A 19976-nucleotide genomic window follows, 5' to 3' on the forward strand; every position below is an offset into this window, starting at 1 on the left:
AGGAGGACAATGTGCTTACACATATGAAACATTAGAAGGTAGACATTATGGAAGCACATATATTTCTTTATTTTTATTGTATTTGGGGAGAGGGGGTTAATATAGCACGTCCAATGTGGAAAAGTGCTTTCCATAGCACCTTGCAGGTGGGCGACATCTAGAGCTGTGCAGTAGCCACCCATGCCCCAGACGTCAAAGAGAACAAGAAGTTACACTTGTTGGAAGTGAGGGTGAGACATTGAGGAGATATGATCCGCGTATGAAGCCGAGAGAAGGAGGAGGCGTGAACGTGCATCCATGTATGCAGGCGAGATGGGAAGGAGCATTGGTCATGCATCCCTGCATGAGGGTGAGACAGGGAGGAGATATGATCCCCGTATGAAGCCGAGAGAAGGAGGAGGCGTGAACATGCATCCATGTATGCGGGCGAGACAGGAAGGAGCATTGGTCATGCATCCCTGCATGAGGGTGAGACAGGGAGGAGATATGATCCCCGTATGAAGCCGAGAGAAGGAGGAGGCGTGAACGTGCATCCATGTATGCAGGCGAGACAGGAAGGAGCATTGGTCATGCATCCCTGCATGAGGGTGAGACAGGGAGGAGATATGATCCCCGTATGAAGCCGAGAGAAGGAGGATACGTGAACGTGCATCCATGTATGCGGGCGAGACGGGAAGGAGCATTGGTCATGCATCCCTTCCTGAGGGTGAGACAGGGAGGAGATAAAATCCCTGTATGAAGCCGAGAGAACGAGGAGACATGAACGTGCATCCATGTATGCGGGCGAGAAGGGAAGGAGCATTGGTCATGCATCCCTGCATGAGGGTGAGACAGGGAGGAGATAAAATCCCTGTATGAAGCCAAGAGAACGAGGCGGCATGAACATGCATCCTTGTATGCAGATGTGACATGGAGTCATCATGAACATGCATCCCTTTATAAGGACATAACATGGAGGACTAATGAACATGAATGCCTGAATTTTATGGTGGTGGCCTTCGGGTGATTTGGCACGTGCAATTGGTGAAGAGCACTTCTCCTGCGCAAAAAAATAAATGTACTATTAGCACCCCGGAGGGAGCCTCTGCACTTCTTATAGGGAGAAAACTCTGCAATGAAAGGGGACAGGGTCAATAACAGCTGTAAACTCTCACAAGACCATCACTGCTCTCACACTTTCCTGCTCTCAGGCTGGCGGGCCATTATCGGCCCTGGCTGCCGCACCATTGCCAGGTTTGTGTAACTATATTATTTCTAATTGGCTCCACTTTGATGACTTTCATTTGGATTCTGACTTGATTATTGAGATCTTAAATAAGTGACTGGGGATCAGGTGTCCACTTATTCTCATGGATAACATCACAACCAACCTTTAATTCAAACATGAGTCATGACATCACAGATGGAGTAAAGCTTATGACAGAGGTGGAACGTCACATTGTAGCAGCCCAAGTAGCTCGCAGTGATCATATAGTGGTTAGTACTCTGCGTTGTGGCCGCAGCAACCTCGGTTCGATTCCGAGTCACGGCATTGCGGTGAGGCAATGTCACGGCAGTTGGGCAGATATTTTAGAATTTCCATTAATACATTGGCAATCTCTGTGGAGGACTGAAACAATTCGATATGTCCTGTTGCTGTTATGAACCTTTTGTTTCTTTAATGCTCTTTGCACACTTTTTCATCGGGTGACTGTAATGTATTTCAACCAAATATAATTAAGAGCGCATTATGTGGTGACATTTGCAGTACATGAAACATTATAACACTGCCATTTACGTCAATAACCACTAGCTTGATTAAGACATATGTATTGCAGCGACAGTATTTCCCAGTTACAAATGGGAATAAAAACAACATCCGCGAGGGATTGAACCAACGACATTTAACTGATGTTGCCAATGGAGCGCGTTACAGAGAGCGCGAGGTCCCGCCTTTACAGTCACACGCTGATGATAATACAGATGTTTAAATAAACAGGCATATCTGTGGACTTGTGGTCTTTCTACATTGGGACTCATAGTCTAGTCCTAGGCTATTGTAGGCACTGGCGTATCTTTTAGTGGAATGAGAGGCATTCTGTAGTCGCGTGAAAGGACCTTTCAAGTCAATCTGATCTGTATTGTCCTGTGAAAAAAAGCGTTCTTAGACACAGTGAGGAGTTTTTGGGGATAATGGGAAAATCATTTCCAACTAAATGACAGGAATTTCTTAGTCCAATCATGAGGTGTGCTAGGCTTTTTTATACTGTGGCGGAAAGAGAGAGAGTATAACAGTTATTATAAATAAAGGGCCAAGGAAGTGACAGTTTATGGAAGGAACAATTTGCACATAGTTTTAGAATGTGGTCAGGAGGAGGACAATTGCTTACACATATGAAACATTAGAAGGTAGACATTATGGAAGCACATATATTTCTTTATTTTTATTGTATTTGGGGAGAGGGGGTTAATATAGCACGTCCAATGTGGAAAAGTGCTTTCCATAGCACCTTGCAGGTGGGCGACATCTAGAGCTGTGCAGTAGCCACCCATGCCCCAGACGTCAAAGAGAACAAGAAGTTACACATGTTGGAAGTGAGGGTGAGACATTGAGGAGATATGATCCCCGTATGAAGCCGAGAGAAGGAGGAGGCGTGAACGTGCATCCATGTATGCAGGCGAGAAGGGAAGGAGCATTGGTCATGCATCCCTGCATGAGGGTGAGACAGGGAGGAGATATGATCCCCGTATGAAGCCGAGAGAAGGAGGAGGCGTGAACGTGCATCCATGTATGCGGGCGAGACAGGAAGGAGCGTTGGTCATGCATCCCTGCATGAGGGTGAGACAGGGAGGAGATATGATCCCCTTTTGAAGCCGAGAGAAGGTGGAGGCGTGAACGTGCATCCATGTATGCAGGCGAGAAGGGAAGGAGCATTGGTCATGCATCGCTGCATGAGGGTGAGACAGGGAGGAGATATGATCCCCGTATGAAGCCGAGAGAAGGAGGAGGCGTGAACGTGCATCCATGTATGCGGGCGAGACAGGAAGGAGCATTGGTCATGCATCCCTGCATGAGGGTGAGACAGGGAGGAGATATGATCCCCGTATGAAGCCGAGAGAAGGAGGAGGCCTGAACGTGCATCCATGTATGCGGGCGAGAAGGGAAGGAGCATTGGTCATGCATCCCTGCATGAGGGTGAGACAGGGAGGAGATAAAATCCCTGTATGAAGCCAAGAGAACGAGGCGGCATGAACATGCATCCTTGTATGCAGGTGTGACATGGAGTCATCATGAACATGCATCCCTTTATAAGGACATAACATGGAGGACGCATGAACATGAATGCCTGAATTTTATGGTGGTGGCCTTCGGGTGATTTGGCACGTGCAATTGGTGAAGAGCACTTCTCCTGCGCAAAAAAATAAATTTACTATTAGCACCCCGGAGGGAGCCTCTGCACTTCTTATAGGGAGAAAACTCTGCAATGGAAGGGGACAGGGTCAATAACAGCTGTAAACTCTCACAAGACCATCACTGCTCTCACACTTTCCTGCTCTCAGGCTGGCGGGCCATTATCGGCCCTGGCTGCCGCACCATTGCCAGGTTTGTGTAACTATATTATTTCTAATTGGCTCCACTTTGATGACTTTCATTTGGATTCTGACTTGATTATTGAGATCTTTAATAAGTGACTGGGGATCAGGTGTCCACTTATTCTCATGGATAACATCACAACCAACCTTTAATTCAAACATGAGTCATGACATCACAGATGGAGTACAGCTTATGATAGAGGTGGAACGTCACATGGTAGCAGCCCAAGTAGCTCGCCGTGATCGTATAGTGGTTAGTACTCTGCGTTGTGGCCGCAGCAACCTCGGTTCAAATCCGAGTCACGGCATTGCGGTGAGGCAATGTCACGCCAGTTGGGCAGATATTTTAGAATTTCCATTAATACATTGGCAATCTCTGTGGAGGACTGAAACAATTCGATATGTCCTGTTACTGTTATGAACCTTTTGTTTCTTTAATGCTCTCTGCACACTTTTTCATCGGGTGACTGTAATGTATTTCAACCAAATCTAATTAAGAGCGCATTATGTGGTGACATTTGCAGTACATGAAACATTATAACACTGCCATTTACGTCAATAACCACTAGCTTGATTAAGACATATGTATTGCAGCGACAGTATTTCCCAGTTACAAATGGGAATAAAAACAACATCCGCGAGGGATTGAACCAACGACATTTAACTGATGTTGCCAATGGAGCGCGTTACAGAGAGCGCGAGGTCCCGCCTTTACAGTCACACGCTGATGATAATACAGATGTTTAAATAAACAGGCATATCTGTGGACTTGTGGTCTTTCTACATTGGGACTCATAGTCTAGTCCTAGGCTATTGTAGGCACTGGCGTATCTTTTAGTGGAATGAGAGGCATTCTGTAGTCGCGTGAAAGGACCTTTCAAGTCAATCTGATCTGTATTGTCCTGTGAAAAAAAGCGTTCTTAGACACAGTGAGGAGTTTTTGGGGATAATAGGAAAATCATTTCCAACTAAATGACAGGAATTTCTTAGTCCAATCATGAGGTGTGCTAGGCTTTTTTATACTGTGGCGGAAAGAGAGAGAGTATAACAGTCATTATAAATAAAGGGCCAAGGAAGTGACAGTTTATGGAAGGAACAATTTGCACATAGTTTTAGAATGTGGTCAGGAGGAGGACAATGTGCTTACACATATGAAACATTAGAAGGTAGACATTATGGAAGCACATATATTTCTTTATTTTTATTGTATTTGGGGAGAGGGGGTTAATATAGCACGTCCAATGTGGAAAAGTGCTTTCCATAGCACCTTGCAGGTGGGCGACATCTAGAGCTGTGCAGTAGCCACCCATGCCCCAGACGTCAAAGAGAACAAGAAGTTACACATGTTGGAAGTGAGGGTGAGACATTGAGGAGATATGATCCCCGTATGAAGCCGAGAGAAGGAGGAGGCGTGAACGTGCATCCATGTATGCAGGCGAGAAGGGAAGGAGCATTGGTCATGCATCCCTGCATGAGGGTGAGACAGGGAGGAGATATGATCCCCGTATGAAGCCGAGAGAAGGAGGAGGCGTGAACGTGCACCCATGTATGCGGGCGAGACAGGAAGGAGCGTTGGTCATGCATCCCTGCATGAGGGTGAGACAGGGAGGAGATATGATCCCTGTATGAAGCCGAGAGTAGGAGGAGGCGTGAACGTGCATCCATGTATGCAGGCGAGAAGGGAAGGAGCATTGGTCATGCATCCCTGCATGAGGGTGAGACAGGGAGGAGATATGATCCCCGTATGAAGCCGAGAGAAGGAGGAGGCGTGAACGTGCATCCATGTATGCGGGCGAGACAGGAAGGACCATTGGTCATGCATCCCTGCATGAGGGTGAGACAGGGAGGAGATATGATCCCCGTATGAAGCCGAGAGAAGGAGGAGGCGTGAACGTGCATCCATGTATGCGGGCGAGACGTGAAGGAGCATTGGGCATGCATCCCTTCCTGAGGGTGAGACAGGGAGGAGATAAAATCCCCGTATGAAGCCGAGAGAACGAGAAGACATGAACGTGCATCCATGTATGCGGGCGAGAAGGGAAGGAGCATTGGTCATGCATCCCTGCATGAGGGTGAGACAGGGAGGAGATAAAATCCCTGTATGAAGCCAAGAGAACGAGGCGGCATGAACATGCATCCTTGTATGCAGGTGTGACATGGAGTGATCATTAACATGCATCCCTTTATAAGGACATAACATGGAGGACGCATGAACATGAATGCCTGAATTTTATGGTGGTGGCCTTCGGGTGATTTGGCACGTGCAATTGGCGAAGAGCACTTCTCCTGCGCAAAAAAATAAATGTACTATTAGCACCCCGGAGGGAGCCTCTGCACTTCTTATAGGGAGAAAACTCTGCAATGGAAGGGGACAGGGTCAATAACAGCTGTAAACTCTCACAAGACCATCACTGCTCTCACACTTTCCTGCTCTCAGGCTGGCGGGCCATTATCGGCCCTGGCTGCCGCACCATTGCCAGGTTTGTGTAACTATATTATTTCTAATTGGCTCCACTTTGATGACTTTCATTTGGATTCTGACTTGATTATTGAGATCTTAAATAAGTGACTAGGGATCAGGTGTCCACTTATTCGCATGGATGACAACACAACCAACCTGTAATTCAAACATGAGTCATGACATCACAGATGGAGTACAGTTTATGATAGAGGTGGAACGTCACATTGTAGCAGCCCAAGTAGCTCGCCGTGATCGTATAGTGGTTAGTACTCTGCGTTGTGGCCGCAGCAACCTCGGTTGGAATCCGAGTCACGGCATTGCGGTGAGGAAATGTCACGGCAGTTGGGCAGATATTTTAGAATTTCCATTAATACATTGGCAATCTCTGTGGAGGACTGAAACAATTCGATATGTCCTGTTACTGTTATGAACCTTTTGTTTCTTTAATGCTCTTTGCACACTTTTACATCGGGTGACTGTAATGTATTTCAACCAAATCTAATTAAGAGCGCATTATGTGGTGACATTTGCAGTACATGAAACATTATAACACTGCCATTTACGTCAATAACCACTAGCTTGATTAAGACATATGTATTGCAGCGACAGTATTTCCCAGTTACAAATGGGAATAAAAACAACATCCACGAGGGATTGAACCAACGACATTTAACTGATGTTGCCAATGGAGCGCGTTACAGAGAGCGCGAGGTCCCGCCTTTACAGTCACACGCTGATGATAATACAGATGTTTAAATAAACAGGCATATCTGTGGACTTGTGGTCTTTCTACATTGGGACTCATAGTCTAGTCCTAGGCTAGTGTAGGCACTGGCGTATCTTTTAGTGGAATGAGAGGCATTCTGTAGTCGCGTGAAAGGACCTTTCAAGTCAATCTGATCTGTATTGTCCTGTGAAAAAAAGCGTTCTTAGACACAGTGAGGAGTTTTTGGGGATAATGGGAAAATCATTTCCAACTAAATGACAGGAATTTCTTAGTCCAATCATGAGGTGTGCTAAGCTTTTTTATACTGTGGCGGAAAGAGAGAGAGTATAACAGTCATTATAAATAAAGGGCCAAGGAAGTGACAGTTTATGGAAGGAACAATTTGCACATAGTTTTAGAATGTGGTCAGGAGGAGGACAATGTGCTTACACATATGAAACATTAGAAGGTAGACATTATGGAAGCACATATATTTCTTTATTTTTATTGTATTTGGGGAGAGGGGGTTAATATAGCACGTCCAATGTGGAAAAGTGCTTTCCATAGCACCTTGCAGGTGGGCGACATCTAGAGCTGTGCAGTAGCCACCCATGCCCCAGACGTCAAAGAGAACAAGAAGTTACACATGTTGGAAGTGAGGGTGAGACATTGAGGAGATATGATCCCCGTATGAAGCCGAGAGAAGGAGGAGGCGTGAACGTGCATCCATGTATGCAGGCGAGAAGGGAAGGAGCATTGGTCATGCATCCCTGCATGAGGGTGAGACAGGGAGGAGATATGATCCCCGTATGAAGCCGAGAGAAGGAGGAGGCGTGAACGTGCATCCATGTATGCGGGCGAGACAGGAAGGAGCGTTGGTCATGCATCCCTGCATGAGGGTGAGACAGGGAGGAGATATGATCCCCTTTTGAAGCCGAGAGAAGGAGGAGGCGTGAACGTGCATCCATGTATGCAGGCGAGAAGGGAAGGAACATTGGTCATGCATCCCTGCATGAGGGTGAGACAGGGAGGAGATATGATCCCCGTATGAAGCCGAGAGAAGGAGGAGGCGTGAACGTGCATCCATGTATGCGGGCGAGACAGGAAGGAGCATTGGTCATGCATCCCTGCATGAGGGTGAGACAGAGAGGAGATATGATCCCCGTATGAAGCCGAGAGAAGGAGGAGGCGTGAACGTGCATCCATGTATGCGGGCGAGACGGGAAGGAGCATTGGTCATGCATCCCTTCCTGAGGGTGAGACAGGGAGGAGATAAAATCCCCGTATGAAGCAGAGAGAACGAGGAGACATGAAAGTGCATCCATGTATGCGGGCGGGAAGGGAAGGAGCATTGGTCATGCATCCCTGCATGAGGGTGAGACAGGGAGGAGATAAAATCCCTGTATGAAGCCAAGAGAACGAGGCGGCATGAACATGCATCCTTGTATGCAGGTGTGACATGGAGTCATCATGAACATGCATCCCTTTATAAGGACATAACATGGAGGACGCATGAACATGAATGCCTGAATTTTATGGTGGTGGCCTTCGGGTGATTTGGCACGTGCAATTGGTGAAGAGCACTTCTCCTGCGCAAAAAAATAAATTTACTATTAGCACCCCGGAGGGAGCCTCTGCACTTCTTATAGGGAGAAAACTCTGCAATGGAAGGGGACAGGGTCAATAACAGCTGTAAACTCTCACAAGACCATCACTGCTCTCACACTTTCCTGCTCTCAGGCTGGCGGGCCATTATCGGCCCTGGCTGCCGCACCATTGCCAGGTTTGTGTAACTATATTATTTCTAATTGGCTCCACTTTGATGACTTTCATTTGGATTCTGACTTGATTATTGAGATCTTTAATAAGTGACTGGGGATCAGGTGTCCACTTATTCTCATGGATAACATCACAACCAACCTTTAATTCAAACATGAGTCATGACATCACAGATGGAGTACAGCTTATGATAGAGGTGGAACGTCACATGGTAGCAGCCCAAGTAGCTCGCTGTGATCATATAGTGGTTAGTACCCTGCGTTGTGTCCGCAGCAACCTCGGTTCGAATCCGAGTCACGGCATTGCGGTGAGGCAATGTCACGGCAGTTGGGCAGATATTTTAGAATTTCCATTAATACATTGGCAATCTCTGTGGAGGACTGAAACAATTCGATATGTCCTGTTACTGTTATGAACCTTTTGTTTCTTTAATGCTCTCTGCACACTTTTTCATCGGGTGACTGTAATGTATTTCAACCAAATCTAATTAAGAGCGCATTATGTGGTGACATTTGCAGTACATGAAACATTATAACACTGCCATTTACGTCAATAACCACTAGCTTGATTAAGACATATGTATTGCAGCGACAGTATTTCCCAGTTACAAATGGGAATAAAAACAACATCCGCGAGGGATTGAACCAACGACATTTAACTGATGTTGCCAATGGAGCGCGTTACAGAGAGCGCGAGGTCCCGCCTTTACAGTCACACGCTGATGATAATACAGATGTTTAAATAAACAGGCATATCTGTGGACTTGTGGTCTTTCTACATTGGGACTCATAGTCTAGTCCTAGGCTATTGTAGGCACTGGCGTATCTTTTAGTGGAATGAGAGGCATTCTGTAGTCGCGTGAAAGGACCTTTCAAGTCAATCTGATCTGTATTGTCCTGTGAAAAAAAGCGTTCTTAGACACAGTGAGGAGTTTTTGGGGATAATGGGAAAATAATTTCCAACTAAATGACAGGAATTTCTTAGTCCAATCATGAGGTGTGCTAGGCTTTTTTATACTGTGGCGGAAAGAGAGAGAGTATAACAGTCATTATAAATAAAGGGCCAAGGAAGTGACAGTTTATGGAAGGAACAATTTGCACATAGTTTTAGAATGTGGTCAGGAGGAGGACAATGTGCTTACACATATGAAACATTAGAAGGTAGACATTATGGAAGCACATATATTTCTTTATTTTTATTGTATTTGGGGAGAGGGGGTTAATATAGCACGTCCAATGTGGAAAAGTGCTTTCCATAGCACCTTGCAGGTGGGCGACATTTAGAGCTGTGGAGTAGCCACCCATGCCCCAGACGTCAAAGAGAACAAGAAGTTACACATGTTGGAAGTGAGGGTGAGACATTGAGGAGATATGATCCCCGTATGAAGCCGAGAGAAGGAGGAGGCGTGAACGTGCATCCATGTATGCAGGCGAGAAGGGAAGGAGCATTGGTCATGCATCCCTGCATGAGGGTGAGACAGGGAGGAGATATGATCCCCGTATGAAGCCGAGAGAAGGAGGAGGCGTGAACGTGCACCCATGTATGCGGGCGAGACAGGAAGGAGCGTTGGTCATGCATCCCTGCATGAGGGTGAGACAGGGAGGAGATATGATCCCCGTATGAAGCCGAGAGTAGGAGGAGGCGTGAACGTGCATCCATGTATGCAGGCGAGAAGGGAAGGAGCATTGGTCATGCATCCCTGCATGAGGGTGAGACAGGGAGGAGATATGATCCCTGTATGAAGCCGAGAGAAGGAGGAGGCGTGAACGTGCATCCATGTATGCGGGCGAGACAGGAAGGACCATTGGTCATGCATCCCTGCATGAGGGTGAGACAGGGAGGAGATATGATCCCCGTATGAAGCCGAGAGAAGGAGGAGGCGTGAACGTGCATCCATGTATGCGGGCGAGACGTGAAGGAGCATTGGGCATGCATCCCTTCCTGAGGGTGAGACAGGGAGGAGATAAAATCCCCGTATGAAGCCGAGAGAACGAGAAGACATGAACGTGCATCCATGTATGCGGGCGAGAAGGGAAGGAGCATTGGTCATGCATCCCTGCATGAGGGTGAGACAGGGAGGAGATAAAATCCCTGTATGAAGCCAAGAGAACGAGGCGGCATGAACATGCATCCTTGTATGCAGGTGTGACATGGAGTGATCATTAACATGCATCCCTTTATAAGGACATAACATGGAGGACGCATGAACATGAATGCCTGAATTTTATGGTGGTGGCCTTCGGGTGATTTGGCACGTGCAATTGGCGAAGAGCACTTCTCCTGCGCAAAAAAATAAATGTACTATTAGCACCCCGGAGGGAGCCTCTGCACTTCTTATAGGGAGAAAACTCTGCAATGGAAGGGGACAGGGTCAATAACAGCTGTAAACTCTCACAAGACCATCACTGCTCTCACACTTTCCTGCTCTCAGGCTGGCGGGCCATTATCGGCCCTGGCTGCCGCACCATTGCCAGGTTTGTGTAACTATATTATTTCTAATTGGCTCCACTTTGATGACTTTCATTTGGATTCTGACTTGATTATTGAGATCTTAAATAAGTGACTAGGGATCAGGTGTCCACTTATTCGCATGGATGACAACACAACCAACCTGTAATTCAAACATGAGTCATGACATCACAGATGGAGTACAGTTTATGATAGAGGTGGAACGTCACATTGTAGCAGCCCAAGTAGCTCGCCGTGATCGTATAGTGGTTAGTACTCTGCGTTGTGGCCGCAGCAACCTCGGTTGGAATCCGAGTCACGGCATTGTGGTGAGGAAATGTCACGGCAGTTGGGCAGATATTTTAGAATTTCCATTAATACATTGGCAATCTCTGTGGAGGACTGAAACAATTCGATATGTCCTGTTACTGTTATGAACCTTTTGTTTCTTTAATGCTCTTTGCACACTTTTACATCGGGTGACTGTAATGTATTTCAACCAAATCTAATTAAGAGCGCATTATGTGGTGACATTTGCAGTACATGAAACATTATAACACTGCCATTTACGTCAATAACCACTAGCTTGATTAAGACATATGTATTGCAGCGACAGTATTTCCCAGTTACAAATGGGAATAAAAACAACATCCACGAGGGATTGAACCAACGACATTTAACTGATGTTGCCAATGGAGCGCGTTACAGAGAGCGCGAGGTCCCGCCTTTACAGTCACACGCTGATGATAATACAGATGTTTAAATAAACAGGCATATCTGTGGACTTGTGGTCTTTCTACATTGGGACTCATAGTCTAGTCCTAGGCTAGTGTAGGCACTGGCGTATCTTTTAGTGGAATGAGAGGCATTCTGTAGTCGCGTGAAAGGACCTTTCAAGTCAATCTGATCTGTATTGTCCTGTGAAAAAAAGCGTTCTTAGACACAGTGAGGAGTTTTTGGGGATAATGGGAAAATCATTTCCAACTAAATGACAGGAATTTCTTAGTCCAATCATGAGGTGTGCTAAGCTTTTTTATACTGTGGCGGAAAGAGAGAGAGTATAACAGTCATTATAAATAAAGGGCCAAGGAAGTGACAGTTTATGGAAGGAACAATTTGCACATAGTTTTAGAATGTGGTCAGGAGGAGGACAATGTGCTTACACATATGAAACATTAGAAGGTAGACATTATGGAAGCACATATATTTCTTTATTTTTATTGTATTTGGGGAGAGGGGGTTAATATAGCACGTCCAATGTGGAAAAGTGCTTTCCATAGCACCTTGCAGGTGGGCGACATCTAGAGCTGTGCAGTAGCCACCCATGCCCCAGACGTCAAAGAGAACAAGAAGTTACACATGTTGGAAGTGAGGGTGAGACATTGAGGAGATATGATCCCCGTATGAAGCCGAGAGAAGGAGGAGGCGTGAACGTGCATCCATGTATGCAGGCGAGAAGGGAAGGAGCATTGGTCATGCATCCCTGCATGAGGGTGAGACAGGGAGGAGATATGATCCCCGTATGAAGCCGAGAGAAGGAGGAGGCGTGAACGTGCATCCATGTATGCGGGCGAGACAGGAAGGAGCGTTGGTCATGCATCCCTGCATGAGGGTGAGACAGGGAGGAGATATGATCCCCTTTTGAAGCCGAGAGAAGGAGGAGGCGTGAACGTGCATCCATGTATGCAGGCGAGAAGGGAAGGAACATTGGTCATGCATCCCTGCATGAGGGTGAGACAGGGAGGAGATATGATCCCCGTATGAAGCCGAGAGAAGGAGGAGGCGTGAACGTGCATCCATGTATGCGGGCGAGACAGGAAGGAGCATTGGTCATGCATCCCTGCATGAGGGTGAGACAGAGAGGAGATATGATCCCCGTATGAAGCCGAGAGAAGGAGGAGGCGTGAACGTGCATCCATGTATGCGGGCGAGACGGGAAGGAGCATTGGTCATGCATCCCTTCCTGAGGGTGAGACAGGGAGGAGATAAAATCCCCGTATGAAGCAGAGAGAACGAGGAGACATGAAAGTGCATCCATGTATGCGGGCGGGAAGGGAAGGAGCATTGGTCATGCATCCCTGCATGAGGGTGAGACAGGGAGGAGATAAAATCCCTGTATGAAGCCAAGAGAACGAGGCGGCATGAACATGCATCCTTGTATGCAGGTGTGACATGGAGTCATCATGAACATGCATCCCTTTATAAGGACATAACATGGAGGACGCATGAACATGAATGCCTGAATTTTATGGTGGTGGCCTTCGGGTGATTTGGCACGTGCAATTGGTGAAGAGCACTTCTCCTGCGCAAAAAAATAAATTTACTATTAGCACCCCGGAGGGAGCCTCTGCACTTCTTATAGGGAGAAAACTCTGCAATGGAAGGGGACAGGGTCAATAACAGCTGTAAACTCTCACAAGACCATCACTGCTCTCACACTTTCCTGCTCTCAGGCTGGCGGGCCATTAACGGCCCTGGCTGCCGCACCATTGCCAGGTTTGTGTAACTATATTATTTCTAATTGGCTCCACTTTGATGACTTTCATTTGGATTCTGACTTGATTATTGAGATCTTTAATAAGTGACTGGGGATCAGGTGTCCACTTATTCTCATGGATAACATCACAACCAACCTTTAATTCAAACATGAGTCATGACATCACAGATGGAGTACAGCTTATGATAGAGGTGGAACGTCACATGGTAGCAGCCCAAGTAGCTCGCTGTGATCATATAGTGGTTAGTACCCTGCGTTGTGTCCGCAGCAACCTCGGTTGGAATCCGAGTCACGGCATTGCGGTGAGGCAATGTCACGGCAGTTGGGCAGATATTTTAGAATTTCCATTAATACATTGGCAATCTCTGTGGAGGACTGAAACAATTCGATATGTCCTGTTACTGTTATGAACCTTTTGTTTCTTTAATGCTCTCTGCACACTTTTTCATCGGGTGACTGTAATGTATTTCAACCAAATCTAATTAAGAGCGCATTATGTGGTGACATTTGCAGTACATGAAACATTATAACACTGCCATTTACGTCAATAACCACTAGCTTGATTAAGACATATGTATTGCAGCGACAGTATTTCCCAGTTACAAATGGGAATAAAAACAACATCCGCGAGGGATTGAACCAACGACATTTAACTGATGTTGCCAATGGAGCGCGTTACAGAGAGCGCGAGGTCCCGCCTTTACAGTCACACGCTGATGATAATACAGATGTTTAAATAAACAGGCATATCTGTGGACTTGTGGTCTTTCTACATTGGGACTCATAGTCTAGTCCTAGGCTATTGTAGGCACTGGCGTATCTTTTAGTGGAATGAGAGGCATTCTGTAGTCGCGTGAAAGGACCTTTCAAGTCAATCTGATCTGTATTGTCCTGTGAAAAAAAGCGTTCTTAGACACAGTGAGGAGTTTTTGGGGATAATGGGAAAATAATTTCCAACTAAATGACAGGAATTTCTTAGTCCAATCATGAGGTGTGCTAGGCTTTTTTATACTGTGGCGGAAAGAGAGAGAGTATAACAGTCATTATAAATAAAGGGCCAAGGAAGTGACAGTTTATGGAAGGAACAATTTGCACATAGTTTTAGAATGTGGTCAGGAGGAGGACAATGTGCTTACACATATGAAACATTAGAAGGTAGACATTATGGAAGCACATATATTTCTTTATTTTTATTGTATTTGGGGAGAGGGGGTTAATATAGCACGTCCAATGTGGAAAAGTGCTTTCCATAGCACCTTGCAGGTGGGCGACATCTAGAGCTGTGGAGTAGCCACCCATGCCCCAGACGTCAAAGAGAACAAGAAGTTACACATGTTGGAAGTGAGGGTGAGACATTGAGGAGATATGATCCCCGTATGAAGCCGAGAGAAGGAGGAGGCGTGAACGTGCATCCATGTATGCAGGCGAGAAGGGAAGGAGCATTGGTCATGCATCCCTGCATGAGGGTGAGACAGGGAGGAGATATGATCCCCGTATGAAGCCGAGAGAAGGAGGAGGCGTGAACGTGCACCCATGTATGCGGGCGAGACAGGAAGGAGCGTTGGTCATGCATCCCTGCATGAGGGTGAGACAGGGAGGAGATATGATCCCCGTATGAAGCCGAGAGTAGGAGGAGGCGTGAACGTGCATCCATGTATGCAGGCGAGAAGGGAAGGAGCATTGGTCATGCATCCCTTCATGAGGGTGAGACAGGGAGGAGATATGATCCCTGTATGAAGCCGAGAGAAGGAGGAGGCCTGAACGTGCATCCATGTATGCGGGCGAGACAGGAAGGACCATTGGTCATGCATCCCTGCATGAGGGTGAGACAGGGAGGAGATATGATCCCCGTATGAAGCCGAGAGAAGGAGGAGGCGTGAACGTGCATCCATGTATGCGGGCGAGACGTGAAGGAGCATTGGGCATGCATCCCTTCCTGAGGGTGAGACAGGGAGGAGATAAAATCCCCGTATGAAGCCGAGAGAACGAGAAGACATGAACGTGCATCCATGTATGCGGGCGAGAAGGGAAGGAGCATTGGTCATGCATCCCTGCATGAGGGTGAGACAGGGAGGAGATAAAATCCCTGTATGAAGCCAAGAGAACGAGGCGGCATGAACATGCATCCTTGTATGCAGGTGTGACATGGAGTGATCATTAACATGCATCCCTTTATAAGGACATAACATGGAGGACGCATGAACATGAATGCCTGAATTTTATGGTGGTGGCCTTCGGGTGATTTGGCACGTGCAATTGGCGAAGAGCACTTCTCCTGCGCAAAAAAATAAATGTACTATTAGCACCCCGGAGGGAGCCTCTGCACTTCTTATAGGGAGAAAACTCTGCAATGGAAGGGGACAGGGTCAATAACAGCTGTAAACTCTCACAAGACCATCACTGCTCTCACACTTTCCTGCTCTCAGGCTGGCGGGCCATTATCGGCCCTGGCTGCCGCACCATTGCCAGGTTTGTGTAACTATATTATTTCTAATTGGCTCCACTTTGATGACTTTCATTTGGATTCTGACTTGATTATTGAGATCTTAAATAAGTGACTAGGGATCAGGTGTCCACTTATTCGCATGGATGACAACACAACCAACCTGTAATTCAAACATGAGTCATGACATCACAGATGGAGTACAGTTTATGATAGAGGTGGAACGTCACATTGTAGCAGCCCAAGTAGCTCGCCGTGATCGTATAGTGGTTAGTACTCTGCGTTGTGGCCGCAGCAACCTCGGTTGGAATCCGAGTCACGGCATTGCGGTGAGGAAATGTCACGGCAGTTGGGCAGATATTTTAGAATTTCCATTAATACATTGGCAATCTCTGTGGAGGACTGAAACAATTCGATATGTCCTGTTACTGTTATGAACCTTTTGTTTCTTTAATGCTCTTTGCACACTTTTACATCGGGTGACTGTAATGTATTTCAACCAAATCTAATTAAGAGCGCATTATGTGGTGACATTTGCAGTACATGAAACATTATAACACTGCCATTTACGTCAATAACCACTAGCTTGATTAAGACATATGTATTGCAGCGACAGTATTTCCCAGTTACAAATGGGAATAAAAACAACATCCACGAGGGATTGAACCAACGACATTTAACTGATGTTGCCAATGGAGCGCGTTACAGAGAGCGCGAGGTCCCGCCTTTACAGTCACACGCTGATGATAATACAGATGTTTAAATAAACAGGCATATCTGTGGACTTGTGGTCTTTCTACATTGGGACTCATAGTCTAGTCCTAGGCTAGTGTAGGCACTGGCGTATCTTTTAGTGGAATGAGAGGCATTCTGTAGTCGCGTGAAAGGACCTTTCAAGTCAATCTGATCTGTATTGTCCTGTGAAAAAAAGCGTTCTTAGACACAGTGAGGAGTTTTTGGGGATAATGGGAAAATCATTTCCAACTAAATGACAGGAATTTCTTAGTCCAATCATGAGGTGTGCTAAGCTTTTTTATACTGTGGCGGAAAGAGAGAGAGTATAACAGTCATTATAAATAAAGGGCCAAGGAAGTGACAGTTTATGGAAGGAACAATTTGCACATAGTTTTAGAATGTGGTCAGGAGGAGGACAATGTGCTTACACATATGAAACATTAGAAGGTAGACATTATGGAAGCACATATATTTCTTTATTTTTATTGTATTTGGGGAGAGGGGGTTAATATAGCACGTCCAATGTGGAAAAGTGCTTTCCATAGCACCTTGCAGGTGGGCGACATCTAGAGCTGTGCAGTAGCCACCCATGCCCCAGACGTCAAAGAGAACAAGAAGTTACACATGTTGGAAGTGAGGGTGAGACATTGAGGAGATATGATCCCCGTATGAAGCCGAGAGAAGGAGGAGGCGTGAACGTGCATCCATGTATGCAGGCGAGAAGGGAAGGAGCATTGGTCATGCATCCCTGCATGAGGGTGAGACAGGGAGGAGATATGATCCCCGTATGAAGCCGAGAGAAGGAGGAGGCGTGAACGTGCATCCATGTATGCGGGCGAGACAGGAAGGAGCGTTGGTCATGCATCCCTGCATGAGGGTGAGACAGGGAGGAGATATGATCCCCTTTTGAAGCCGAGAGAAGGAGGAGGCGTGAACGTGCATCCATGTATGCAGGCGAGAAGGGAAGGAACATTGGTCATGCATCCCTGCATGAGGGTGAGACAGGGAGGAGATATGATCCCCGTATGAAGCCGAGAGAAGGAGGAGGCGTGAACGTGCATCCATGTATGCGGGCGAGACAGGAAGGAGCATTGGTCATGCATCCCTGCATGAGGGTGAGACAGAGAGGAGATATGATCCCCGTATGAAGCCGAGAGAAGGAGGAGGCGTGAACGTGCATCCATGTATGCGGGCGAGACGGGAAGGAGCATTGGTCATGCATCCCTTCCTGAGGGTGAGACAGGGAGGAGATAAAATCCCCGTATGAAGCAGAGAGAACGAGGAGACATGAAAGTGCATCCATGTATGCGGGCGGGAAGGGAAGGAGCATTGGTCATGCATCCCTGCATGAGGGTGAGACAGGGAGGAGATAAAATCCCTGTATGAAGCCAAGAGAACGAGGCGGCATGAACATGCATCCTTGTATGCAGGTGTGACATGGAGTCATCATGAACATGCATCCCTTTATAAGGACATAACATGGAGGACGCATGAACATGAATGCCTGAATTTTATGGTGGTGGCCTTCGGGTGATTTGGCACGTGCAATTGGTGAAGAGCACTTCTCCTGCGCAAAAAAATAAATTTACTATTAGCACCCCGGAGGGAGCCTCTGCACTTCTTATAGGGAGAAAACTCTGCAATGGAAGGGGACAGGGTCAATAACAGCTGTAAACTCTCACAAGACCATCACTGCTCTCACACTTTCCTGCTCTCAGGCTGGCGGGCCATTATCGGCCCTGGCTGCCGCACCATTGCCAGGTTTGTGTAACTATATTATTTCTAATTGGCTCCACTTTGATGACTTTCATTTGGATTCTGACTTGATTATTGAGATCTTTAATAAGTGACTGGGGATCAGGTGTCCACTTATTCTCATGGATAACATCACAACCAACCTTTAATTCAAACATGAGTCATGACATCACAGATGGAGTACAGCTTATGATAGAGGTGCAAGTCACATTGTAGCAGCCCAAGTAGCTCTCTGTGATCGTATAGTGGTTAGTACTCTGCGTTGTGGCCGCAGCAACCTCGGTTCGAATCCGAGTCATGGCATTGCGGTGAGGCAATGTCACGGCAGTTGGGCAGATATTTTAGAATTTCCATTAATACATTGGCAATCTCTGTGGAGGACTGAAACAATTCGATATGTCCTGTTACTGTTATGAACCGTTTGTTTCTTTAATGCTCTTTGCACACTTTTTCATCGGGTGACTGTAATGTATTTCAACCAAATCTAATTAAGAGCGCATTATGTGGTGACATTTGCAGTACATGAAACATTATAACACTGCCATTTACGTCAATAACCACTAGCTTGATTAAGACATATGTATTGCAGCGACAGTATTTCCCAGTTACAAATGGGAATAAAAACAACATCCGCGAGGGATTGAACCAACGACATTTAACTGATGTTGCCAATGGAGCGCGTTACAGAGAGCGCGAGGTCCCGCCTTTACAGTCACACGCTGATGATAATACAGATGTTTAAATAAACAGGCATATCTGTGGACTTGTGGTCTTTCTACATTGGGACTCATAGTCTAGTCCTAGGCTATTGTAGGCACTGGCGTATCTTTTAGTGGAATGAGAGGCATTCTGTAGTCGCGTGAAAGGACCTTTCAAGTCAATCTGATCTGTATTGTCCTGTGAAAAAAAGCGTTCTTAGACACAGTGAGGAGTTTTTGGGGATAATGGGAAAATCATTTCCAACTAAATGACAGGAATTTCTTAGTCCAATCATGAGGTGTGCTAGGCTTTTTTATACTGTGGCGGAAAGAGAGAGAGTATAACAGTCATTATAAATAAAGGGCCAAGGAAGTGACAGTTTATGGAAGGAACAATTTGCACATAGTTTTAGAATGTGGTCAGGAGGAGGACAATGTGCTTACACATATGAAACATTAGAAGGTAGACATTATGGAAGCACATATATTTCTTTATTTTTATTGTATTTGGGGAGAGGGGGTTAATATATCACGTCCAATGTGGAAATGTGCTTTCCATAGCACCTTGCAGGTGGGCGACATCTAGAGCTGTGCAGTAGCCACCCATGCCCCAGACGTCAAAGAGAACAAGAAGTTACACATGTTGGAAGTGAGGGTGAGACATTGAGGAGATATGATCCCCGTATGAAGCCGAGAGAAGGAGGAGGCGTGAACGTGCATCCATGTATGCAGGCGAGAAGGGAAGGAGCATTGGTCATGCATCCCTGCATGAGGGTGAGACAGGGAGGAGATATGATCCCCGTATGAAGCCGAGAGAAGGAGGAGGCGTGAACGTGCATCCATGTATGCGGGCGAGACAGGAAGGAGCGTTGGTCATGCAT

General features: G+C 46.4%; 1 non-coding gene across 1 annotated transcript; it reads left to right on the forward strand.

The window, feature by feature from the left end:
* The first annotated feature begins 3809 nt into the window (after positions 1-3809).
* Positions 3810-3881, forward strand: TRNAH-GUG (transfer RNA histidin (anticodon GUG)). Its single transcript has one exon. It is a non-coding gene; the product is annotated as a tRNA-His (tRNA).
* The last annotated feature ends 16095 nt before the right edge of the window (positions 3882-19976 follow it).

This window comes from Ambystoma mexicanum, assembly GCF_040938575.1.
Source record: "Ambystoma mexicanum isolate Mex_15411 chromosome 12 unlocalized genomic scaffold, UKY_AmexF1_1 Mex_chr12_unloc.1, whole genome shotgun sequence".
Taxonomy (NCBI): Eukaryota; Metazoa; Chordata; class Amphibia; order Caudata; family Ambystomatidae; genus Ambystoma; species Ambystoma mexicanum.